Source organism: Schistocerca gregaria, chromosome X, assembly GCF_023897955.1.
Source record: "Schistocerca gregaria isolate iqSchGreg1 chromosome X, iqSchGreg1.2, whole genome shotgun sequence".
NCBI classification, from domain to species: Eukaryota; Metazoa; Arthropoda; class Insecta; order Orthoptera; family Acrididae; genus Schistocerca; species Schistocerca gregaria.
The window spans coordinates 554257926-554285182 of NC_064931.1; the positions used below are offsets into that span (position 1 = coordinate 554257926).

General features: G+C 44.7%; 1 protein-coding gene across 16 annotated transcripts in view; it reads left to right on the forward strand.

Annotated features, from left to right (window-relative positions):
• Window positions 1-27257, forward strand: part of LOC126297434 (trithorax group protein osa-like) — a 307341-nt gene that overhangs the window by 162536 nt on the left and 117548 nt on the right. The gene's annotated exons all lie outside the window — the stretch shown is intronic.

Consider the following 27257-nt stretch of genomic DNA (forward strand, 5'->3'; position numbering starts at 1 on the left):
CCAGTCCTTAAGCGAGGAATAGTTGAACGTGACAGTGATAAGATGTTAGCCACGAGAGCCGTATAACGAAAGCAGGAGCAGGGGCCGAACGACAAAGATTCCCCATCACGATTTGTGAGGTCGCGATACTGGCTGCACGCTGTACAAGTGGTGTGATTGCTCGGCAGCAACTAACGTGAATGCTGCGAACGCGAATCATGCTGATCTGATCTACACGGCCACTCCCAAGGTGCTGAGAGACAACACTACAGTAACAAAATAGCTATGCCTTCCGCAACTCATCTGTCCACTAAGTGAAGGCGTCCGAGATCAGCAAATGAATGGCTAGAGCATGGCTCTCGGTGCTGCCGCAAAAGAAAGGTAATGGTTTCAACGTCGTCCGCCAGCAGAAAGCATAGAGACGTAGCCACCAGAGCGCCATCTGTGCGTACCCTTTAATAAGGAATGCCCACAGCTAAAAGCCTCACTGTGGTGCAAACGTATGAAGCAAACAGGCAACCATGCCAGGGAGACGCACTCTTGCTTTCTGCAGCCATATGAGCAAGTTTGAAAGGGGTCACATTGTGACCTTCCGAGTGGCGGAATGGACCTTTCGGAGAATTGGCACATAAATTGGACGTGCTGCGTCAGTTGTGCGATGATGCTGCTATCAGTGGTCACATGAACAGTCTCACACCTGAGGACGAGGCTCTAGACGTCCACGCAGCACTTGCAGGTTTTACAGCTACCACACCACGGATGGGAGGGGTTGTGAGTTCAGACGTATCATCAAGAACTTTTGCGAACCGGTTATTAGCTGTGGGACAACGGGCACGCACACCTCCAATTCGTCTGCCACTCACGCCGTAAAATCGACGTGCACTGCTCCACTCCTGCCGTCATAGGATCACTTGGAAGATGGACTGGCGCACCTTGGTCTTCGGCGAAGAAAGCAGATTCTGCCTGCACGCATTTGATTGTCGTTTGCATTCGTCCGAGACACACTGGCTCCACCCCAGACCTTATGACCTGGGATGTGATAAGCTTCAACTCTAGTTCACCTTTGGTGTTTGTGGAGGGAATGCGAATCAACGCTCGGTACGTGCAGAATGTTGTTAGACTAGTTCCTTTCCGTTCCTGAAACAGGAAGGTGATGTATTGTTCTAACAGGATAATGGCTCACACACTGCCCGTGAAACTTAACGTGTTTTGTAAGATGTGTAACAACATTCCTGGCCAGCACAATCCCCATACTTGTCTCCAATCGAGGACATGTGAGATAAGACGGGACGAGAAGTGACTCGTGCGACTCGTCAACCAACAACTGTTACAGAACTACGTGAACATGTCGAGCAGGACAGTATTCACCATCTGCACGATAGATTGGATGCCAGAGCCAGTGCCTGCATTGCCGCCCTTGGAGGCTACACCACAAACTAATGGGTGTTTCAGTCGATACCTGGTACCTCAGAACCGCTTGTTCTGTTGGGCTGCAAATGTGACCATTTCATGTACTCCATATGGACTGTTGCAACAATAAATCGTGAGTTAATTGGAAATCTATAAAGAATGTACCAATTTTCTTCTAAGAGTGTATTTGTAGATATGGGAAGCGCACCGCAGTGTGCGTCCGCAGTTCACAAGTAGGTCCCCGCAGCCAACATGACAGCGGGAGGGAACGAATTGCTGATGCAGCGTCGCCCCAGATGGCGGCTCGGTCTCTTTGCCTCTCAGATTGGGACATCTGTTCGGGCGCGAATTCTCCGTACCAGAGAAAACTAGTATGCTTGCACCGCCACGCAACTTCACCTTATATTCAAATGTAATGGCCAGTAAATGTTAAGGAAATCCGTCATTTTGAGCGTTTTCTACGTTAACCAAGTTCGCCCCGAGTGGTCAGCGCGGAGGTCTGTCACGCCAAGGGGCCCGGGTTCGATTCCCGGCTGGGTCGGAGATTTTATCCGCTCAGGGACTGGGTGTTGTGTAGTCCTCATCATAATTTCACCATCATCAGTGGAAGGCAACGGGAAACCACCTCTGGAATCACTTCCCTAGACGCTCATGCGGTGGACCTCTCTGACGAGGCTTCTCATGACAAAACCTGCCGTAAGGCAGAACACAAAGTTTAACATTAACCAAATGGAGAATGTGATAATTACTCTGCCCCCCCCCCCCCCCCCAATCCCCTCCGTTTGATGGTACCATGTAACCAGTCAGTCGGTGATATTTGTTGGCTGTGGAAACTTATTCTAATTGCATAAAATGACCGATTTAGTTTATGACTATTTAATTAAGTTCCGTCCAGTCTCTGGTTATTATCAGTGAGTTTGAAACACTGTAGGCAACTTGAATTCGTGGTTGGCATTATCAAAATTATTTTATTTGGCTCTTTTTCTTTGTGATGGGAATTGGACAGTACAGCCGTGTGACAGCGTCCTATGCATTATATGTCCTTAAAAAGTCTTAGAAAGGCTTTGTGAGTTCTACAAATCTTCAGAACTTCACGAAATCTCAAACACCAAATTAAAAACGCCTCATTATTGACCACCTCGTATCACACGCGTGCAAAGTTCTTGAAGCATACCCTCAAGAGGTAATTTAGAACCAAGTATTATTTCATGGGAAGTGCCATAACGCGATGAAATCGTCAGAAAAGCAACTAGTTTGTCACAACCTAGTAAACTTCCAGAAGACTACAGCCTCATAACTGACCAATCTACGCCTTCTGTGAAGCTGCTTCCGTTGAATATAAAGTTGCAAATTAGTGCTGCAATATGAGCCTCGCCTTAGAGGGTTTGGGTTGTTTGGGGGAGGAGACCAGACAGCGAGGTCATCGGTCTCATCAGATTAGGGAAGGACGGGGAAGGAAGTCGGCCATGACCTTTCAAAGGAACCATCCCGGCATTTGCCTGGAGCGATTTAGGGAAATCACGAAAAACTTAAATCAGGATGGCCGGACGCGGGATTGAACCGTCGCCCTTCCGAGTGCGAGTCCAGTGTGCTAGCCACTGCGCCACCTCACTCGGTGCCTCGCCTTAGAACGATTTCAGGTCTTGAATATGTTATATCGTTCGAATGGTCAGAATGGCATCTTTTCCTAAAGGGCAGAAAATCGGGTTGTAAATTTCAGAATGCGACACTCTCATCGCGAAACACTGACGAATGTCTTCGCGCAGATGCCGGCGCTTTGCTGCACTATGCGTTGCGTGCAAGCATTCCTTCACTGAGGGCTCCCTCGACCCTGAAGCACGGAAGTGTCTGCCGCAGTGATTGCTTAAACACAGACAATAGCGGGGGGGGGGGGGGGGGGGGGGGCTACCCGCATTAACGCACACTTCATTGACTGCTGCGTTCTGCGACGCGCGTCAATATTGTGATTAGTCAGGTATGAAACTTCTGTCGGGTATTGTACTAATACAAGTGAAATGTGGCGTGTATTTCGTGCCTTTCCGATGAATTTCAGTCTGTTTTATTCTTGTTTTCTTACCAGACGGTGTATGCTGGTTATTCAGTAAATAAATAACATTCCGCTATGGAAGAGTGTTAACAAGTGCCTAAACAACGTCGTTGTTGTTGTTATGGTTTTCGGGCCGAAGACTGTTTTTGTGCAGCTCTCCACGCTACTCTGTCCTGTGCAAGCCTCATCATCTCGAAATAACTACTGGACTCTACATTCATGTGAACCTGGTCACTGTTTCATCTCTGGCCTCCCTCTACAATTTTTACCCCCACTCTCCTCCAGTGCTAAATTTATAATTCTTTGATGACTGCCGACCGGGGTGGCCGAGCGGTTGTAGGCGCTACAGTCTGGAAGCGCGCGACCGCTAAGGTCGCAGGTTCGAATCCTTCAAACTTGCTTCGGGCATGGATGTGTGTGATGTCTTTAGGTTAGTTAGGTTTAAGTAGTTCTAAGTCTAGGGGACTGATGACATCAGATGTTAAGTTCCATAGTGCCTAGAGCCATTTGAACCATTTTTACGTAAAGCGGTAAGAGTTCGACTGTGGTATTCTTTGTCACAGTTTGTTACTTTCGCCGCGTGTACACGTCCGCGATACGAGTTCCACTTTGAAGTCGGACTATGAGTGACCAGCTGCCACTGAACATCTGTATGAAAGATATATGGGAATCTAAATTGATTTTTCAATGAGAGGACGACAAAAATTGCAGCAACTCGATGTCACATGAGCTCATCAACTAGAAAGAAGAGTAATGAAGAACTGCCGGCTCAATTCTCTGAATTTTTGTCCAAGGAGATGCTCACCCATTAAACTTGGCTTTTAATTCAAACTGCCACCTTTCCATTTCCTTGCATCATTCGAAGCAAATACAGGGATACAACTGGCTGAAACCGGAAGTAGAAAACTCCGGAATATTTTGCCAAGCATGGCACTTATATCGAAAAAGACAGATTAGGCGCCATAGCAGGGCAGTTATTCACCGCAGTCGATAAAAATGTTGTCTGTCTAGGCCGGATTTGAATCTGCCTAACTCCGAAATTATCTAGACGTTGTAAAATACACTGACCAACCAGACCATTGTGACCACCTATCTAATAGCCGGAATATCCACCTTTGGCACGGACACCAGCGGCGACGCGTCGTGGCATGAAAGCAGTGAGTCCATGACAGGTCGCTGGACGGAGTTGCCACCCAATCTGCACGCACAAGTCAGTTAGTTCATGTAAATTCCAGGGAGGGAGGGAAGGGGGGGGGGTTATGAGCTCGGATGCCACCTTCCATCACATTCCAAATGCGTTAGACGGGGATCAGATCTGGTGAGTTGGGGGCCAGCACATCAACTGGAACTCTCCACTGTGTTCCTCGGACCGCTCTATCGCACTCCTGGCCTTGTGACATGGCGCATTATCTTGTTGAAAAATGTCACTGCCTTCGAGAAACTTGATTTTCGTGAAGGGGTGTACGCAGTCTGCAACCAGTGTACTCCTTGGCCGTCATGGTACCGTGCTTGAGCTCCACTGGGCCCGTGGATGTCCACGTGAACGTTCCCCAGAGCACAATGGAGTCGCCGCCAGCTTGTCTTCATCCTGCAGTACAGGTGTCAAGGAGCTGTTCCCATATGGACGAAGTTTTCGCACCCTCTCATCAGCATGATGAAGGTATCGGGATTCATCAGATCATGCAACTCTCTGTCACTACGCCTGCGTCTATGGCCGATGATCACTTGCCCTTTCAGTCGTTTTTGCCGACGTCGTGGAGTTAACATTTGCTCATACATGGGTCGTCGTCTGCGAAGGCCCATTGTTAGTAGTGTTCGGTACACTGTGTGTTCAGACATACTTGTACTCTGCCAAATTAAAATCTGATTTTAGTTCTGCCACTGTTCGCCGCCTGTATAGTTTTAGATTTGCTCAATCTACGATGTCCGCCATCTGCAATGAGCGGTGACGTCTGGACGTGGGTTCACCTCGGTAAACCACGTCTTGAGGACACTCGCCACAGGACTCCTTGAACACCCAACAAGTCGTGCAATTTCCGAAATGCTCATGCCGAGCCTCCGGGCCATCATAATCTGCCCTTGGTCAAACTCGGATAGATTGCGCGGCTTCTTCATTCTACACACGGATGCGTGTGTCTGACTAGCAGTCATTCGTCGCCAGGAGACGCTGCTATCGCCTGGACTTTCGACAGTAGGTCGTTGGTCATAATGTTCTGGCCGATCAGTGTAAAGGGTGAAAACTTAATTATCTGATGTTTTTAACAGCCACCAGATTTCGCCGTGACAGCTTCAGAGTCATTCATGGATGGTTGCGCTCAATAGCGCAGAAATACAAACATCACGCCATATCCCTGTCGAATGTAGACTGGGACGTCTATGGATTCACTGCTGATCGTACGGGCAGGCAGTGTTGTGAAGTAATTCTGAACACGTTTCCGAAAACTGTCTTGAGCACCTTGTTCGTCATTTCACACCTTGTTCGTCATTTCACACGAATGGAAATTTTTTAGACCTTTTAGCTACAAACAGGCATGACACAATCGACAATGCCACTATAGACATCGCGATTAGTGATCATGATGTCATCATAGCGATGTTGGTTACTAAAGTTATCAAATCCATCAAGAAGGCTAGGAGAGTATTTTTTGTAGAAAGAGCAGATAAGCTTTTGTTAGCATCCCCCTCAGACAATGAATGAACAACATTTAGTTCCAGTATGATGGACGCAGAGGTATTATGGACGAATATTAAACGGATTGTGAATTGCGCTCTGGAGAAGTAGGCGGATTAAGGACGGAAAAGACCCACCTTGGTTTAATAAGAAAATTTGGAATAATTCTAAGGCAGTAGACTGTTGCACTCTGTGTTCATAAAAGAACGCGCAAATGATGACACGCAAAAGTTAGTAGAATTTCGTGCGTCTGTAAAAAGATCGATGAGCGAAGCATAAAACTTTCACCGCCACACGGTATCAAAAGATGTTGCCGAGAACTCGAGAAAATTTTGGTCCTACGAAAAATCACTAAGCGGATCGAAGGCTTGTACCAGACACACTTTGACCAGTGTGATGTGATAATAGAACACTGAAAATAAAAGCTGAAGTCTTAAATTTCTGGTTTATGAAATAATTAACGCAAGAGGAGCGTACAAAGATATCGTAATTTGGCCGTCACACAGACTGTCGTATGGAGGACGTAGTAATTTGCAACCGTGGCGTAGAGAAGCAACTGAAAGAGTTAAAAACGATTAAGTCGCCAGACCCGGACGGAATCCCAATTCGGTATTACAGAGTGTAGTCTACGGCATTTGCCTCTTAGCTTGCATTTATTGCAAATCTTTCGCTCAGCGCAAAGTCCCAAGCGACTGGAAAGAAACCCAGGTGACGCTTGTACATAAGAAGGGTAAAAGACCGGACCACCAAAATTACAAACCAATATCCTTGAGAAGGAAAAGCTTCAGTCCACAAATCAGCACGGGCTTAGAAAGGGGCGTTCGTGAAAAAAGAGGCGCTTTTCTCACGTGACACCCTGCAAACCGTCAGATTCCATATTCCTAGATTTTCGGAAAGCGTTTGACACGGTGCCCCACTACAGAATGTGCCCAGGACCACTACTAGTCATTTCCTTCGCTGGAAGGTTCTCAGGTATGTGAGCGGCTCGAAGACTACTTCATTTATAAAACCCAGTACGTTGTGCTCGACGGCGAGTGTTCATCAGAGACGAAGGCATCGTCGGAATGTCCCAGGGGAGTGTGATGGTTGCACTCTTATTCCGTACGTACATAAATGACCTGACAGAAGGGATGAGCAGCAGTCTGCCACTGTTTGCTGATGGCGCCGTAGTGCACAGGGAAGGTGTCGTCGTTGAGTGACTGTATGATAATGCAAGATAACTTAGAAAAAATTTCTAGTTGGTATGATGGGTGCTTGTTCTAAATGTAGAAAAATGTGAGTTAATACAGATGAGTGGGAAAAACAGCCCCGTAATGTTCGAATACAGCTTAGTAGCATTATGCTTAACACAGTCACGTCGGTTAAATATCTAGCTATAACGTTGCAAAGCGAAATGAAATAGAACGAACACGTAAGAGTTGCACTAGGGAGGCGAGTGATTGATTTCTGTCTATTAGGAGAATTTTAGGAAAGTGTAGTTCATCCATAAAGGAGACTGTGTATAGGACACTAGTGCGACCCATTCTTGAATACTGCTCGGATGTTTCGGATCCCCACCAGGTCGGATTAGAGGAAGACATCGAAGCAATTCAGAGGCGGCTGCTAGATTTGTTATCGGTAGTTTCGATCAATTCGTGAATATTACGGAGATGCTTTGTGAACTCGAAAGGAAATCTCTACAGGAAATTTAGAGTAATTGCATTTGAAGTTGACTGCAGAACGATTCTACCGCCGTCAACACACATTTCGTGTAAGGGCGACGAAGATAAGAGAAATTAGTGCTTGTACAGAGGCATATAGATAGTCGTTTTTCACTCGCTCTGTGTGCAAGTGGAACAGAAAAGGAAATGATTAATAGATGTGCAAGATACCCTTTGCCATGCTCCGTACGTTGGTTGGCGGATTCTGTAGATGCAGTTACCTCTTTCAATGTGATTTGGGTCAATTTCTTTCTACACCATAATCAATTGTGCTATAGTTCTTTCTACTATGTCCTCGACGTCGAAGAGCTGGTAAATTCCGCGCTGTCTCGCCCGTTGGGGACTCTATTTGCGGGATGTAGTGCACTAAAATCTCATGGCAGTCCAGTTGTTCGAAGGTTTGCAGACTCGTCCTACGAACGAATCCTTTCTTCTGCTGTAATATCCTTCATTTCGATAGCAAATGAAGCGTGTTGTTGTTGTTGTTGTTGTTGTTGTTGTTGTTGTTGCTGTTGTCGTTGTCTTCTGTCCAAAGACTGGTCTGATGAAGTTTCCACGCTAATTTATTCTGTACAAGTCTCTTCATCACTAGTGGAACCTACATCCACTGGAACCTGTTTAATGTAGTCAAGTCTTGATCTTCCTCTATGGTTTTTACTCATCACACTTCTCTCCTCTATCAAATGAACTATTCCTTGATGTCTCAGGATGCGTCATATCAACCGATTCCTTCTTTTAACCAAGTTGTGCCCGAAATTTCTCCCCGATTCAGCTTCGCACCTCTACAATATTTACATTGTCTACCCGTCTAATCTTCAGCATTCTTCCTTAGCATCGCATTTCAAATGCTATTCTCTTCTTGTTTGTTTTGTTTATCATCCACGTGTAACTTCCACATCAGGCCGCGCTTCAAAGAAATACTTCAAGAAAGCACATCCTAAATTTGTATTAGATGTTAACATATTTCCTTTTTCAGAAATCTTTTCTCTCTATTATTTCACTTTCTCATAATCATATCCGGTGCACTCAGTGTGTCTGCCTATCGTCGGAAACCACTCATGAAACTAATTTTTACTTCCCTTAGTGTCTTTTGACAGCTAGGCACATTGTTGATAGTACGCCAGAAAGAGATCTTTGACAGTAGAAAACAATTTGGACACTTGAAATAAGGTAGACGGAGGGTACTTCTGGTATCACGATGATTTGCTGCCTTTCCTGTTCCCATCGTCAATGGTGCGCGGAAAGAAGCCTTCCTATGAGCTCTAATTTTAGTGATTTTCCTGTCACCGCGAGGTGTACATTTAGAAGTATGATGTTGCCTGACTCCTCACTGATCCTACGCCCTCTGCGAAGCACAACGCGTCCGTTGTAGCGTGTTTTTGTGGACTTTGGTGAGCATATCGGTGACTCTGGCCTTGCTAAGTTTTACTCGTGACGAAACGTGCCACTCTTATTTGGATCTTCTCTGTTTTCTCCAGCAGACATAAGGTAAGTGTCAAATTTATAAAGAAATTGGCAGTATCATCACACTTATCAATATGACACTGCACCCTCCAGTGGCTTGGATGCTTGCACCATTTCTGTTGGGAAGGGTGAAATAAAGCCATTGTATCATCAAATGAGGCAAGCTGGCCCACGACAGTTGTAACAGGTTCTTAATATCCCGGATACTAGCACTGGAAGGGAGTTGGCGTTCCAAATTGGTCCCACAAATGTTCTGTAGGAGTCAGATCTGGGAATTTTGATGGTCAAGGGAGTACCTCAACATCACGCAGACAGTTCTTAGGGAAACGTGCCATGTGTGCACGGGCATTATGCTGTGGAAAAATGGCAACATTGTACTGCCACATGAGGACGTAGAATGTCCCTGAAGTACCGTCGTGCAGCCAGAGTTCCGTCAATTGCTACCAGCCGTGGCCTGAAGTTTGGATCGATATCCCGTCTCACCATGACACCAGGGGTAATACCGACTTCTTCAAAATACTGGAAGAATGGGACTTCTCAGGTAGCCGCTATACTCGCCGACGATAGTCATTCGTGATTGTGCAGAACCTCGGTTCATCTTTAACACACTGCGAAGCCAGCCATCATCAGTCCATGGTTCCCGGTCACGGCACCACCCCAGAAGCAGCCTACGCCTGGGACGGTAATTCCCTAGGACTGCTTCTGCAAGTCTCCGACAAATGGTGCAGGATGACTCGGAGTCCATTACTTTTTCTCGGATTGAGGGCGCAGATATGAAGGTATTACGACGTGGTTGGTGTACAGGTCACTAATCCTCCCCTTTGGTAAGCAGACGTGGTCGACCAAAACTTTGACGAGTTTACCTGTTATTACGTTCCCGTGGAGTCCAACATCACGCCACTGTCACATTCGAATACCCTACAAACCTGAACATTGCACAGTGCTACCACCTGGCAATATGGAGACCCACAGTGAGTCCCGTTTACATCTCAGTTAGGTGCTAATAACGCTCTTTCACATTATGCTGCATCTCCGTGTTCTTTACAGTGATTAGTCAACGTCTGACACTGTTCACGCACCTTATGTACACCCTAAGACAAGAAAAACCACGCACTACGAAGGAATTACCCGAATGGGACGAAATCGGCATATGCGATGTACATGTAAAGACAAATTAATGATCACAGTTTCAGAAAAACTGGATTATTTATTGAAGAAAAAGAGCTTCACAAACGGCGCAAGTCAGTAACGCGTTGGTCCATCTCTGGCCCTTACGAAAGCAGTTAATCGGCTTGGCATTGATTGATACGGTTGTTGGAGGCCCTCGTGAGGGACTTCATTCCAAATTTTGTTCAATTGGCGCGTTAGATCGTCTAAATCCGGAGCTGGCTGGAGGTCCCTGTCCATAATGCTCTAAACGTTCTCAGTTGGGGAGAGATCCGGTGACGTTACCGCCCAAGGTAGGATTTGGCAAGCACGTCGACAAGCAGTAGAAACTCTCGCCTTGTGTGGTATGGCATGGCTTGCCATTGAGGCCTAACATAACGAGGCGTAGAATATCGTTGATGTACCGTTGTGCTGTAAAGGTGCCGCGGATGACAATCAAAAGGGACCTACTGTGAAGTGAAATGGAAACCGAGAGCATCGTTCCCGGTCTTCGGGCCGTATGGAGGGCGACAGGCAGGTTGGTATCCCACCGCTGTCCGAGGCGTCTCCAGACACGTCTTCGCTGGGCCTCGGGGCTCATTTCGAAGTGGGATTCATCGCAGAAGACAATTGTACTCAAGTCTGTGAAATTCCAGGCCGAAGATGCATGTGGAGACGCCCTGGACAGCCATATGGTCCGACAGTTACGAGTGACTGTCCGGGATGCCATTTCTTTTCATGGCAGGACCCCTTTGGTTGTCATGCGCGGCACCCTTACAGCGCATCGGTATGTCGACGATATTAAACGCCTCGTTATGTTGGCCTTAATGGCAAGCCATCGTGGCCTTACATTTTAGGAAGATAATGCCAGCCCACACAAGGCGAGAGTTTCTACTGCTTGTCTTCGTGCTTGCCATAAGCTCCCTTGGTCAGCACCGTCGCCGGATCTCTCCCCAGTTAAAAGCGTTTGGAGCATTATGAGTTGACCTCTATAACCAGCTCAGGGTTATGAAGATCTAACGTGCAAGTTGGACAAAATTTGGCACGTTATTCCTCAAGAGGACATCAACAGCTCTGTCAATCAGTGCCAAGCAAAATAACTGTTTGCGTAAGGGCCAGAGGTGGACCAGGGCGTTATTGAGTTGCTCAAGTTGTGAAGCTCTTTCTTTATCTTGAATAAGACAGCCAATTTTTCTGAAATTGTAATCATTTGTTTGTCTGTACATGTACATCACATCAACCGATTTCCGCCCCATTTGGACAATTCCTCCGTGGTGCGTCGTTTTTTTTTTTTTTTCTCTTAGAGAGTATTCTACCACGTCTGGTACCAACAGTAAACACGAGCAACCCTAATGCACTCTGGTGGCCGTTGTGCCTGTCACAGAAAATTTCAGATCTAATACTTTATGATTTTAGTATTTTGTCCATCCTCAGCAACTATAGTACTACATAATGAAATAATAACCAACCAGTTGCATATGAGAAATTTAATTTCCTGACCGGTTTCGGGCACTTAATGCTCTGCTTCATATGGTCCAGTCACATTTTCTAGCCCCATGATGCGCTTTTCATTTTGTTTTTGTTGACAGGTTCCCTACAAGTATGCATACAGTACTAAGTATTCTTGAGGAGTATAGGCCTACGTTCCTGTGATCTGGAAGCAGACTTCTTACCGAACGGAATATTTCTTGAACCAGAGCTTGGTGTGCTGTCCCCATAAGAAACTCATCTACAGTCTCGGCAGGCTATTCTGGAAGTTTCCCGCGCTTTCTGTACATCGCTTGAGAAAATACGTGGGTGGCTCTGTGTCTCATTGACTTTCTTTTTCATGTCTAAATGGGCTGATGCTTTATTCTGCAAGTACGTTATTTTCGCAAAAATGTTTAAGTACAACTTTTCCTCGTGGAATAGTTGGATACGCTCCATGTTCTGACCAAGAGAATGATCGCTAGTTGTCCGTAAGTCCACTGTGGTAATGGTAAGAAAGATGAGCACAGGTCTAGATCGACTTCCTGAGACTGAATATAATTATTAATCGGTACTACATAAAAAGAATTTTAAAAATTGGACAGCCCGTCACCTTAGAATGCACACAGGACGCAATACTTCGCATCCACTTAAGTTTAGTATTAAGTGAAGAATATAGATGGCGTGTTTTATAATATTACACAAACTCGGAAAATTTATCTCGAACACAACTATTAGAGGAAACTGAACTGGTTCATGTGAGGGTAGCGGGAATGACAATTGATTTTATCACTTTACCGAGAAGTACTGAAGAAATGTCAACGAGTCTAAACTGACATGCAGCAAAAAGGAAGGGGAATATCTGAGAAAAATCTAACCAAAGAATTTTGGTAACGATATTTGCGGAGGAGTATGGTACGTGGGCTGGAACGAGAGTGGTAGCATAAGGGCAGGCGACTCACCCTGGCATCCAAAATGTGATCACAGTTCGGCTCGACGAGCCAAGAAAGAAAAATACCAGGAATTGACAGTACCCAAACCAAACAGTATATCAGAATTTGTCTGTCCGGCGTCTGGACGATTGCGAGTTATTTCTTCTTGTTTCTACGAAAGGAAGGAAGGAAGGATACGGTTATCTTCCCTTTGAAGTGAGGTCTGTAGAGACAGAGCACATACTGAGGTGCGTAGATGAGGAATGGTGGCCAACAGTAATAGGACGTTATACTATTAATTCTTGTCCGGAAACTGTGCTAAGTGAAGCACAAAGAAGCATGTACAAGCCACTGCTAGTTGGCCCATAATACAGAAAAAAGGCGGTGCTTTTCTTTTTTTGGGGGGGGGGGGGGGAGGGGGAGTTAGGGCGGGGGCACTGGATCATTCAGACAGAATACAAACGCCGAGTGAAGGGGCGCCGTTGTTAACACACTGAACTCGCATTCAAGAGGAACAGATTTCATAACCAACTCCAGCCACCCAGATTAAAGTTTCGCATGGTTCCCCTAACTCGATTAATGCCGCAATTTTTCTTAGAAAAGGACGAGGCCTTCTTTCTTCGCTACCAATGACCAGTTGAATGTACTGATCGCCGATGGGGAGGTAAACGGTAAACTCCCTTTACTTACTTCTTTTACTAACTATAACTAAACTCGGAGACTTAGCCCTGTCCCCGAATGGCTGTAATGTCTGTGTCTTCATTTGCCGTGCTTATACATCTCTGCCGGTCGATAAATTACACAGCGGGTTGCAACGGTAAGAATGTACGCAGGTTCTTCCCGAGGTGCGGCTCTTCTGCGCGTTTAGGAGACTGGAGTAACTGGAGAGAGTGTCGGAGCGATCCCGTGCACATAAAGCTGAAAATGTTATCAGAATTCCGAGAGCATCTCTTTAGTGAATAAGCTAAGAAAATTCATCTCTCTCGTATATTCGTGTCATTTCCAGGTCGCATAAATAAAATCAGGAGAAGTACAGCTCGCTTGGTTGCTCGAGCAGTCGACGTCAGCACATTTCTTCGAAAGGACTGAGAATAGAGGGCTACGTGGAAGTCGAAATAAAATGGTTCAAATGGCTCTGAGCACTATGGGACTTAACATCTTAGGTCATCAGTCCCCTAGAACTTAGAACTACTTAAACCTAACTAACCTAAGGACATCACACTTCACCCAGCCATCACGAGGCAGAGAAAATCCCTGACTCCGCCGGGAATAGAACCCGGGAACCCGGGTGTGGGAAGCGAGAACGCTACCGCACGACCAAAAATGTAGCTTGAAGGATGCGGATCAGTTAAAAATATAATAGTAGAATTTAAAATAAATTCTTTAACTTTCCGGTAAGGAAGTCTGACCTGCTGTTAGAATAAATTACATATTTCATTAAAAGCACCCGGAAGCTTATTAGTGGACATTAATCTACATTATTGACTGCTCTGCAGTTCACACTTAAGTGCCTGGCAAAGAGTTCTTCAAATCACCTTCAAACTGTTTTTCTAGATGCTTCATTTGTTAACCATAATGTCCATTGTGCTTTATAATTGCTGACGGTATTTTTGTTCCGTTGTTACAACTACAAGAAAATACATATTTTTCTCATCAGACGCGTTACGATTTGTTGAAGTAAAGCATCATCAGTGATCTGTGAGGAACCATGTCAAAATCCTACCGGAAATCTAGAGATATGGAGTCAGTTTGAGGTCCTCTCTCTCGATAACTGTCATTACAGAGTGCAAATGAAGAACTAGTTGTGTTTCACAAGGACGGTATTTTCTGAATCCGTGCTGTGTGTCAATAGACCGTATTCTTAGAGGTAATCCATGTTGGAACACAGTATATTTTCCAGGATCCTACTGCACATCGACAGCAATGTGACATGGGTCTGTAATTCATCGGACTACTCCTATTTCCTTTCTTAAGTACTGGTGTGACCCGTGCAACTTTCCAGTCTTTTGGTACGGATCTTTCGTCGAGCTAGCGGTTGTATATATTGCTACAAGTTGTACAACTTTGCTTCCGCCGTTTGCCGATAGGTGGCGACAACGGTAAGTAGCGGTCGAAAGAAACAGATCGCAGATGTCAGGCAGTTAGCTTGGGCCTCGGTCAACATAACCTCATTCAAATATTAGTCGATTTGAGTCTTTATCATAAAGTTGTTCTTGATTGAAAATGTCAGTTTACGAGTCTAATTCTCATCGTTTGCGGGAGGTGTTACTGCTTTGTTTCAATATGAAGAAAACAGCGGGTGAGTCTCATCGAATGCTCTCAAGACGTATGGTAAGGATGCTATTAGTGAAAGAAAGTGTCCTGAGTGGTTTCAACGCTTCAAGAACAGTGATTTTAACGTCGCAGACCGACATAGTGGTGGAAGAGAGAATGTTTTCGAAGATGCAGAATTGGAGACATTGCTGAGTGAAGATTCGCATCAAACACAAGAAGAATTGGCACGATTAGTGGGAGTGACATAGAAAGCCATTTCAAAACGTCTCAGGGCTATGGGCATGATTCAGAAAGAAGGAACTTGGGTCCCGTGTGAGCTGAAACCTAGAGACTTTGAACGGCGTTTGTGAACATTTGCTTCAGAGGCATAAACGGAAGGGATTTCTGCAAAGCATTGTGACCAGGGACGAAAAATGGGTTCATTACGATAACCCTAAACGCAAAAAACGTGGGGATATCCCGGCCAGGCTTCCACGTCGACGGGCAAGCCGAATATTCACAGCTCCAAGATCATGCTCTGCATTTGGTAGGACCAGCTCGGCGTCGTGTATTATGAGGTGTTAAAACCAAGAGAAACAATCACAGGTGCTCGTTATTGAACGCAATTAATGCATTTGAGCAGAGAATTAAAAGACATACGGCCGCAATACAGCGAGAGGCACGATAAAGTGATTTTGCACTACGACAACGTTCAACCCCACGTTGCAAAAAAGAGGTCAAAACGCACTTGGAAACCTTTTAATGGGAAGTCCTACCCCACCGCCGTATTTTCCAGATATTGCTCCCTCTAACTATCACCTGTTTAGATCAATGATGCGTGGCCTGGCTGCCCAACAATTCCGATCTCATGAATCGCTTCAAAAGATGAACAATTTTTCCGACGCGGAATTCGTACACTGCCCGAAAGATGGGAGAAAGTAGTGGCCAGCGATGGAAAATACTTTGAATGATATATGTGTTACCAATTTGTTTCATTAAAGCCTCAAATGCTGGGAAAAAACGGCGGAAGCAAAGTTGTACACCCTGTAATTATGGAGCTGTTGTACCAACATACTCTGAAAGAAACCTAATTGGTTTATTATCTGAACGGGAAGATTTGTCTTTATTAAGTCACTCAGCTCTTCTGACCCACCCGTTCTGCTGGTACTGCTTCTCTGCTGACAACGTAATCCTCGCGACACCTTTTATTTGGGCGGGTCCGCCTCTCGTCATATCTAGTGGTCAGATTGGCATTATATAGGAGAGTATGGATACTTTTGACCAGATAGAGACACCAAACAAAAGTTTTGCATCACCTCAGTTCCGAGAGTTCCGGAACCTGTACAGAAAATTGGACTAGAGATCAACATAAACATCATTTCAGCCCTTTTCATTGCTCATGAAAACCACACATTGCATGTTGTACCACCATACAGTGAGACCTTCAAAGGTGGTGGTCCAGATTTCTGTACACACCGGTACCTCTAATACCCAGTAGCACGCCCTCTCGTATTGATGCATGCCTGTATTCGTCGTGGCATACTATCCACGATTCGGCGTAGATCCCTTAGAGTGGTTGATGGGTCAAGTCATACATAAACAGCCCTTTTCAATCTATCCCAGGCATGGTCGATGGGGTTCATGCCTGGAGAACATGCTGGCCATTGTAGCTGCGCGATGCCGTTATCCTGACGGAATCACTTAAATGTGATTTGCCGAGTATCCATGTAGATAGATGTAGATGAAGTCATTCACAAGAGGTGCACTGTGGGGGCGCGAATTTTCCATGAAGACGAATACCTCGCCAATATGCTGCCGATATGGTTCCACTATCGGTCGGAGGATGGTACTCAGGTATCGTTCAGTCGTTACGGCGCCTTCCATGACCACCAGCGAGGTACGTCGGCCCCACATAATGCCACCCCAAAACAATAGCGTACCTCCACCTTGCTGCACTCGCTGGGCAGTGTGTCTAAGGCGTTCAGCGTGACCAGGATGCCTCCAAACACGTCTCCGAGGATTGTCTGGTTGAAGGCATATGCGACACTCATCGGTGAAGAGAACATGATGCCAATCCTGAGAGGTCCATTCGGCATGTTGTTGGCCCATGTCTACAGCGCTGCATGGTGTCGTCGTTGCAAAGATGGACCTGGCCATGGACGTCGGCAGTGAAGTTGTGCATCATGCAGCCTATTGTGCACAGTTTGAGTCGTAACACTACGTCCAGTGGCTGCACGAAAAGCATTGTTCAACATGGTGGCGTTGCTGTCAGGGTTCCTCCGAGCAATAATCCGTAGGTAGCGGTCATCCACTGCAGTAGTAACCCTTGGACGGCCTGAGTGCCGGCCGCGGTGGTCTCGCGGTTCTAGGGGCGCAGTCCGGAACCGTGCGACTGCTGCGGTCGCAGGTTCGAATCCTGCCTCGGGCATGGATGTGTGTGATGTCCTTAGGTTAGTTAGGTTTAAGTAGTTCTAAGTTCTAGGGCACTGATGACCACAGCAGTTGAGTCCCATAGTGCTCAGAGCCATTTGAACCATTTGAACGGCCTGAGTGAGAAATGCCATCGACAGTTTCTGGCTCTCTGTATCTCCTCCATGTCTGAACAATATCGCTTTGATTCACTCCGAGGCACCTGGACACTTCTCTTGTTGAGAGCCCTTCCTGGCATAAAGTAACAATGCGGACGCGATCGAACCGCAGTATTCACCGTCTAGGCATGGTTGAACTACAGGCAACACGAGCCGTTACCTCCTTTCTGGTGGAATGACTGGAACTGATCGGCTGTCGGACCCCCTCCGTCTAATAGGCGCTGCTCATGCTTGGTTGTTTACATCTTTGCGCGGGTTTAGTGACATCTCTGAACAGTCAAATGGACTGTGTCTGTGATACAGTATCCACAGTCAACCTCTGTCTTCAGGAGTTCTGGGAACCGGCGTGAAGCAAAACGTTTGTTGATGTGTGTAAGTAATTTAAAATATTACTCGTAACCGAAACAAACGCTTTGGACAGGTAAGAGAAACAAATAAAATGTTCCATCATTAAACGACATGATTTCCAGTGAAAGTATTGTGTAGTGTACGAGATTCGACTTTAATTTTTTTACAGACAAACACTAGATGACGATGTTGAGACGTGACATTACTGTTCCTTTAATTTTTCTGGCATGTTACTGTTAAAAAGTGGTAGCTCAGCGTTAATGAAACTGTGTTGTGAATAATCGGATATTACACCTGAAGGGTTTCGTTAGCAATTTTTTACGATTCTCGTAGAGGTATAACTCGAAAACAATGCCCCGAATCGATTATTTTACCTATTGGTTTAGAATTGCTTTTCAGAATTTCGCCGTCAGGCTGTCGTCAGCAATGAATTTCGTGGCGGTCGGTTGTTGTTCCAAATATTAATACTGAAGAAGGTCGTTATGTGAATTACCATGAGATAGACACATCCTTATACATGCCGAAGACTGAAGTACAGTCGGTTTTACAAGGATATTCCGCCGTGGAAAGTTTCGTACAACTTGACCCAAGCTCAAAAGCAGGCCCATGTCAGGGGGTGTAAGGAAATGTTCAACAATATTAGACCAGGGAAATCCAAAATTAAGTGGTAGTACACTGTTTGCCTGCTTGAAGATAAACAGAGAGATAAAACAAAGTGGTTCGTTTGTGAAGCACTATCATTCCCCCCCCCCCCCCCCATTGCTTTTTAGTATATACAGTAGAGATATACAGGATCTAGTGGAGAATTGTCCTATGATTTAGAAATGCATTTAAGCAAACGGGGAGGCATTAAGTCAATGCACTGAAACATTTGGACAGCTGAAGTGGAATTTTCAATCTTGGCTGCAAAATAACTCACTTGGTTTATCTCTTAGTAGCAGATCTGTAGCTTAGTTTGAATACACGGACGGAGGTCCTACTAAGTCCACTCTATATAAACTGGACAAAATACAGCAAAAGCGCTCCGCATGTGTCGGAGCGATAAAATCGACGCCAACAAACGCAGTGTTATGGGACGCCTGTCCCCCTCCGACGACGTTATCTTGCATCGAAGTTCATACTAAAACATACCCAGTTTACCACATCGTTGGTTAAGCATAATATCCGGACGGTGACTAAAGAGCATGTTACCGGACGCTATTGGATCAACAAACAAGCGCCGACGTATGTTCTGGATTACGTACGTTGAAACTCCAGCACAAAGTGATGCGCACTACAACTCTACCTTGTTACGACAACTGTTATCATGTATCCCTCGCTCAAACCAAAGCAAACAATCTGAAAGATACTTACGATAACCCTTCCAGTATGCGATGGCGATACAACTGGTCTTACGACACACAACGGATGCCGAAATACCATAGACAGATGGTGCCAAAAATGCAAATCCGGTGCGCATTCATAGATCGGAAAACACAAGCTAGGTGGTGTTATATATTACGTAATGATATGTCTATTATGGTGGCAGAGCCAGTAGCCATGTTAGAAACACTTAAGTACGCAGGGAACTGCATTGAGGGAAAGATCTTGATCTTGAAAAACCATTTTACACAGCGACAACAACCCAGTCGTTTATGAAATTGTGCATCGAGTCAGTAGGCTATAAAATGAGCAAAAAATAGTATAATTAATATGGGTCAAAGACAACCGCGGCATCCGCGACAACCAATTGGCCGACCAACTGGCTAAGCAAGACACAGTTTCAGGAACGTCACGTCATCCATAGGTACAGCACGCAAGCTTCATTCAACGACTTAAAAGGTCGATGCGAATGAGGTGGGATGAGGAATGGACAGACAAATCAACGACACCGGGGAAGATTATAGAGCGGTACACCCTGTGAACCCGACGACGCATTGGTATACGAAGCACACAATGTCAAGGGGTTTTTATACAACCATTGCACGGATGAAATTCAATCGCAGACGAATTAAATTACATTTACATCGCCTGGAACAACCCTTTTTGCACGTGGCAACAAGAAGAAGACATAAACCATATAATATTATGGCGTCCAGAAAAGACAGACACGACAGATAGGACAAGAAATCAACTGAATGGGATAGGGTAAGAAGGCTACCGCTGCGGTACCACTCTTTTGGCAACAACGGACTTCAGGTTGTGTAATAATCATATACACAGCGGTCATGAAATTAGGAGTGTCCATAGAATCGGACACGTCAATATGTAGGTTCTACGAGTACGGCAGGGAGGAGGAGGAGAAGAAGAAGAAGACCGGCAACAGATGACCATAGGCCGAAAGCTGTCATTCCGAAGAAGCATAGCAGAAGGAAGAATTGCGTTGCCTAGAGGACGGACCCCAGATACCTAATACATCACGAGATAAATCAGACAAATAAAGTGAAGTGATTTGCACACAATTATTTAGTTGAAAGTAATTCACCTTTTGTTGTAACAGACTTTCAGTTAAATTCTGCACATAGAAGAGCGTAATGTATACATGCCAATTTTATAAAAAATATCCTTCATTGTGACGATAGCAGCTGTCACGCAATACATAGAATGGAATTTATGTCTCCTTGACCGTGTTCGCCTTCGCGCAACGACTTTTTTTTTATTCCCGTATGTCAAACAAAACATGTGATTTTCATCGCCTCGAGAAGACGTTGAATCATTCCAAAACGATGGTTTTGAAGTACCAACATCAGAGCATAAATAATGTCTTGTGTATTGATTCGCACGTAAACTTTTATAAATTTTAAAGGCGTATATTTTGAGAAGGAATAATCCAATTTGAACGAAACATATATTTCCTTCGCTGTTTTCGTAAAAAAAAAAAAAAAAAAAAAAAAAAAAAAAAAAAAAAACTTGAAGGGCCTCTCTAGTATAGCTCATTTATAAAAGAGTCAATACTAACGTTCATTTTTCGTCAGTAAATTGTAATATGGAAGCCTCCGGTAGTACCCGGGTCAAGCTACGGAAGATGGAGGTTATAGTACATGAGGGTAGAATTAAATGCCACGTACGTAGATTTAAATAAAATAATTGAAAAATTGAAGGGAAGGGTGGCAACGGAAAAGAATGAGGAATAGCCAGTTCATTACTTTACCAGGGGGTAATGTAATCTGGTTTCGAAGAAAACTCGAGGCACCCTTAATGTTCACGTCCAATACGAAAATGTGGATGACTGGATAACGGGTTGTACGGTAGCATATTGTAACAAGATTTTGAGGGCTTCCTGCAACCACATAACAGTCGTCAGAGATGGAACGACGAGTTGGTTCGTTTCCATATACTGCTTCTTCGGCGCATAACCACAATGCTTTTGGAAATACATTAGAAGGCACGTGTAATGGTAACTTCGAAAATGGGTCTGGACAGTTTCAGACATACAGAATTATTTTTAAAATACGAATTGCGTAATACGGGAATTCTCGGAAGCATCACATGTAACCTCGATGTATGACCAACAGTTAACGTCACTATCATTTTTAATAGACGCCAGATACAAGCTACTTTTTTAAATGGAATTGCTTTTTCTTCGCAACATATAGATCTAAAACAAATGAGTTTCCTTCACGGCGTTTTGATATTACAATTTGGAATCAGTACTGCTTTTCTGGCTTAAATCAGTGAATACTTACGTCGTATTACGAACTATATGCCATACAAAGAACGAGTTTCGTTATGACACTGTTATTGTGGAGCCCAGTTTAACATTGCCGTGAAGTGAAATCTATTCTATTAGCTAATAAAAAAGACGCAAAGTAACAATTATGTCTCGGTTTCGTGCTATTATCTACCAATGGTTACTTTACAGGCCAGGGGAGGCACAATGCTTTTAATTGTCTATTCCTTTTGTGTTCGCTGCCCCACGCAAGGGGGGGACAGAGCGAGTAGGCGCACAAAAAATGAAATAGGGGCTTCTGACGCAGTCTTCAAAATCTATCATTTGCCCTGGCACATTTTTTTACGCGCTTACTTGTTGCGTTTACAGACAGATACTCTAATTAAAAGTTACGTTTATGCATTTCACCAATTTGCCTCTTAGAAATGTGTTACACGAAAACGATTTACTACATAACAGCTGATGTCTCTACTCGATCGAGTAAGCGATCAGTTTTCGGAGACCCAAATACTTTTTTTCTGACAGAGCTCACTCGTACGACAATCTTTTGTACTCTGTGATGTATCTGGAGTGTACACACTGAGCTAGATTTTCGACGTTATTGTACTTTTGATATTGACGTTGTCCAGACTTGTGGCGGATGAAGGCATTGGTGGAATGCTGTGAGGAAAGTCCGAAAAGTATAGGAGAAACGAGGCGTGTGTGGCGGCGGATCGTTAGGCAGTGCAGCAGGCAGCAGCCAGCAGCAGCAGCAGCAGGCAGGCAGGCGGCGAGGCCTAGTTTTAGCGGGCGCGGCGTGTACGGCCGGCGGAGCGGTGCGGCGTTGCCAGCTCGGCGGCCGGGCGGGCGCGGGGCGCTGTGGCTGTGGCCGCGGCGGGCTGTGCTGCTGGTATTGATTTCTCGGGGCCCGGCAGCCGGCACAGCGCTGCTACGCCGTTGCCGCGCCACAGCTGCCAGGCCCCACAAAGCTCTCTCCGGCGCTCGCTCTAGCCTAGCGCCACACCGCGCAACCATTCTCGTTTCACGTACGACGCAGCCCGCACACTCCGAAATAGGTTACTTTTTGTTTCCTCTCCGCCTCTGTTATTGAGGCTGCTTCACACGGTATTGAAAATCGAGGACACGGCGCCGTGGTTGACCACTAGAGTCGTATTCGGGAAGTGGTGCGCTCAGTTCTCGGCGCGACTCCTGTGCATTCGGGTTTTTCAGATTTCTGTAAAAGATTCCGGCCGAATGCAATAGTTCCTTCGAACCTCTCAGTTTCGACATAACCTTAACTCGTTTTCAAAATGAAAGTTACTTGTCTAAGATTCCTTGCCATTTGCGAGATTATCGAACGTACTAACACAATTAAATTGTACGCTATACGAAAGTGTTTTAATAAATCTTTCTTAAAATATCATTTTTAACTGTAAGAATTAGACGATTGAATTATTGAAGATAGGATAACGTTCAGGACTATAGTTCTGTACTTCGATGAAACGCAGGAAACGGGAAAAGTCTCTTCCCGGGCCGTTCGTTTCATTGCAGCGCTGCGTACTTGAATCAGGTAACGAATAAACGCTGTGAAACTATTCTTCGAGTTTAACGAAAATGCTGAACGCTTCGTTCAATACTGTTAATAGCATCGCTCATAAAAGCGCATTATTTAGCACCGAACGCCAGAATATAAGTAGATGAATGAAGGTTATAGACTGTTGAGTGATAAATAGTTGTTCCGCGTCATTTGGACGAGAGCGTGATGTCGTTCCGCGTAGAGAGCCTTTGCCATTAATGTAGAGTGACTTGCAAAATAACCATTCATCATTCAATTGAAGATAGTCACAGACCTCGCTATATCCACAGCTATGCGCGGTAGGTCACATTTTAATATATATAGGTTAAACATACTGCGAACTGAACGGAAAGATCAGTCTTGACGAATCATTAAATTGAGAACTGCGTCAATTTCGACAAACAGATTGTTCGTAGAGACATATAAATTACTACTCTCGGCGTATAAATAAGCACTTTCAAAGTGATCATTGTCCTCCATGGTCGTACGGCAGTAGCATAAAAGTTTCGAATAACTCGTTCGTTAGATAAAAATAAACAAACGAGAAAGACATAACAATTGATAATAGTGCCTATCTATTGGCGTGTGTGATCAACACTGCTACTGGTACTGCAATTATTGTGTTTAGGAGCTGGTAATGAAACTCCAAAAGGATTGTGTCACTTCAGCCTTACTCTTTTTCAAGATGACTAAAGAATAGCCGTCCTTCTGTTTCAAACTAAACTATTCTAAACCTTTGGTATGTGCAGTAAATGTACTTGGAAACGAATTGCATACATTTCTAGACCAGCGAGAATTGTGCTCCATCTATGGACTAAACGTAAACATAACCACGGCTACTATCGAATTTGCTGATACGGACAGTAGAACAACTCACCATCAATGCAATTCAGTGTCGTATGTCTGGTTTCCAATTCGGACGCCAGTTAAGCAAACATGACTGTGTGACATTTCACCTCTCCCGTCGGCACTTCTATTTATTATGGTACGGGGGGGGGGGGGGGGGTGATAAAGCAACCCACCAAGAGCATTACGCATAGAGCTCATTGTAATGCAACATTGGCCGAGGGGGCTATTGCGTTGAGATGTTCTGGAGCTTTAGGCTCTAGAGTGCATCACTCAGAACTGCTCAATCCACAAAAAAGGCTTTTACTGTGCAGATGTTACTTAGTATCAGTAATATTTTGCAGTCGTCGCTTTTTTACAATTGGGGAAAACTATTCTCAAATATACGCTGTGCGAAATTATTGGTCGTTCGTGACTTCTTGAGTGACGACTAGGTAGCGATAGGACCGCGCCAGACACGCATACGGTCCATGGAGGAGTAAAACAAAAACACCGACAGCGATCACAGCGTTAAACAAAAACTGTGTATTTGTAAACGAATGACCCATACGAATATTAAAAACCGAGCGAGGGAGGGGGCAGGGGCCAACGATGAAGAACGTGGAATCGTATTCGGGAGGTGGCGTTCAAATCCACATTCTGTCATTCTTATCAAAATGTTGTGTGTTTTCTGTCAATGAAGTTAACGGCCAGTATCCTTCACCATCCGTGCCCATTGCGATCTGTTTCAGCGTCTCCGAGACATTCAACTCCCAGTTCCTTGTACTCTGTAGGAATGGGCAACATGTTCTGTGCCCTTCCTAAATCGCTTCTCACGAATGCGACGTGTTTTATTCGGCCACACGCCTTTTCAGTTTGATTCATACATATAACCCAAGAGTTGTAAATGTTGCAATGTCGTGAGGGTCAACTAATATGTAAGGAAATTGTTCAGCAAACAGCATGGCACTGTGCTGTGTTCATTTTCATTTTACACACTTTTTCATTGCGATTATATAAGCTACGTACCTGAATTGGCAGTCATTCCTTAAGTATCACAGTTATTCATCCAGTGGTTCTGGGTTCCATCACTGGTTGTTATTAAAACTACTCACCACGCCATTTTCACCTTTTGCATTAATATGAGGAATGTGAAAATTACCAAGTACCGCTGTGGCTTTGTGTTGGTTCCCACCGGTTAAGAGGGCCACAGCATCGAAATTTGGTTGGTGTTGCAAAGTATTGTCAGCTTGATGACTAACTCAGTGTTTTAAACAGTTTTATTGTAATTGAAAAGTGAGGTGCATAATGTTTTCTAGTATCCGGTATCATACTGCAATAATGACAGTTTTTCTTCATTTTCCTCCATTCCCTTCAGACGGACTGCCCGTAGGGCATCATATTGTTTTAGCGCCAAGCTCCATCTCCGCTGTAGACACCGGCTCGAGGACCTTACAAACCGAGTTTTCAGTGGGGGCATGTTCAAGGAGTGTGGTTAAAAAGCAACGATAGGCCGAAGATTGAAGGCGCAATACGGTACTGAAGTCTCAAGTTGACTTGCTTATTAGAAGCGGTTGCTTGCCGTGTAGTGTCATTTAAAATTGTCAGCGGTCTGCACGGTGTATCCGTATCACGTCTTGTAACATTTTAGTGATGGTGAGTGTGAGAGGTACGTCTAGCGCAGAGCAGTACCTTTTGAAGTGCTTTATATAAGTACGTAAGTTTAGCTTAAAGATTAATGAAAGTAGTGCTTCTGTCCATCTGATGACGCCATTTAAGGCGTACTTGAACGAAGTCTGCCTAGATGCTGATGGAACTTGTGCTCAGCCGAAGCGGTTGGCTTACCGGGGTTTCCTTCCCAGTGTTATCTAACATATTTGGGTTATTGACGTAGGATGCTTTCTGTCACATAGATTTGATTTTTGTATCAGATTGTATAGTCGGCTTTGTTGCATCTTTCTCTGTGATAGGAATCCAAGACCAATGATAGACACATTTACTTGCGGCTATTCTGTTGCACCAACGAACATTCTCTTCCCGCCTCTAGTGGATTTGAAATCTCCTGTCGGACACCCTGATTTACAAGATCCCCGTGCTTTCCGTAAATTACCCAAGCCCAATTCTGAGTTAGTTTCTTTGAGAGAGCCACGGCTGATTTTTTTCTCCGCCTGCACTTTTGCTTCGTCTGTAATAATATTGCCATCGACGGGACGTTAAACTGTATCTTTCCCTCCCTGTTTATTTTATTTAACTCACCTTGGAAGTTATTACATGTGGATGTCTCTTTATTCTAAAGATCTCAATTATACGAATGTGTGTCGGTGATTTGCTATAACCACATTTGTGACAGGCAGCTGTAAACCCAATGATCAACACAACTCTTCCTCATATAAGATATAACTTTTATACTCTTGTACGTCCTTAACTATTATTTCTTTCCATTTAGTGAGGCACGCCTGCTTTACCAACCGTCTAGATATATGTAGCATACTCCTTTATTTCGTTGAAATATTCCGGAATTGTTCCTTCAGCAAGGCCCTTAGTTGCTTCCTATTACCAACCTGTTATAGAACGATGTCGCCGGTCATATTGGTGACACCTGAAGTTCGTACAGAGATAACTATTGTTTGAATGTAAAATTCGAGCAAGATCTTTTGTTTCGTTACTGTTGTAACGAGTGCCCATTTTGTTGTTTGTCAGTAGTTGTAAATAGAGGTGCATCACCGCAGTGCTATAGCATGTTTATAGTTCCAGGTGTTAATGGCTCTCTGTCAAAGCTGTACTATTCGATAGCATAAAGCCCCACCCCCTCTCCCTCACCCACACCCGAAGAGAACGATGTGAAATGAAAATTTTGCTCGAGTCAATAAAGAAGGTATTTCAACGCAAAACCATCGGCTGAATGGGATAATAGGGAACGTTATTCGCTAACTCTTATTTGCCGGCACAGCGAGAGCCGATGATTTTTGACTCAGCTCCGTGAACCAAGGCGGAAATATCAGTAGATTTTACTGCTTTGTTATAACGTTCGGGTAGTTGGTGACATAGCGCACCTGAATGACATTTCAGGGAAATATATTTCAGACTATAGTACAGATGTCAAGGGCCATTAAATGTGATGACAGCGATACATAAGTCTAATTACTCACTGAAGCTTTTGCCAATACTTCATTCGTCAAATACGCAGCCGCGGGAGTTTCTCCGTTAAAGGTTCACCTTACGA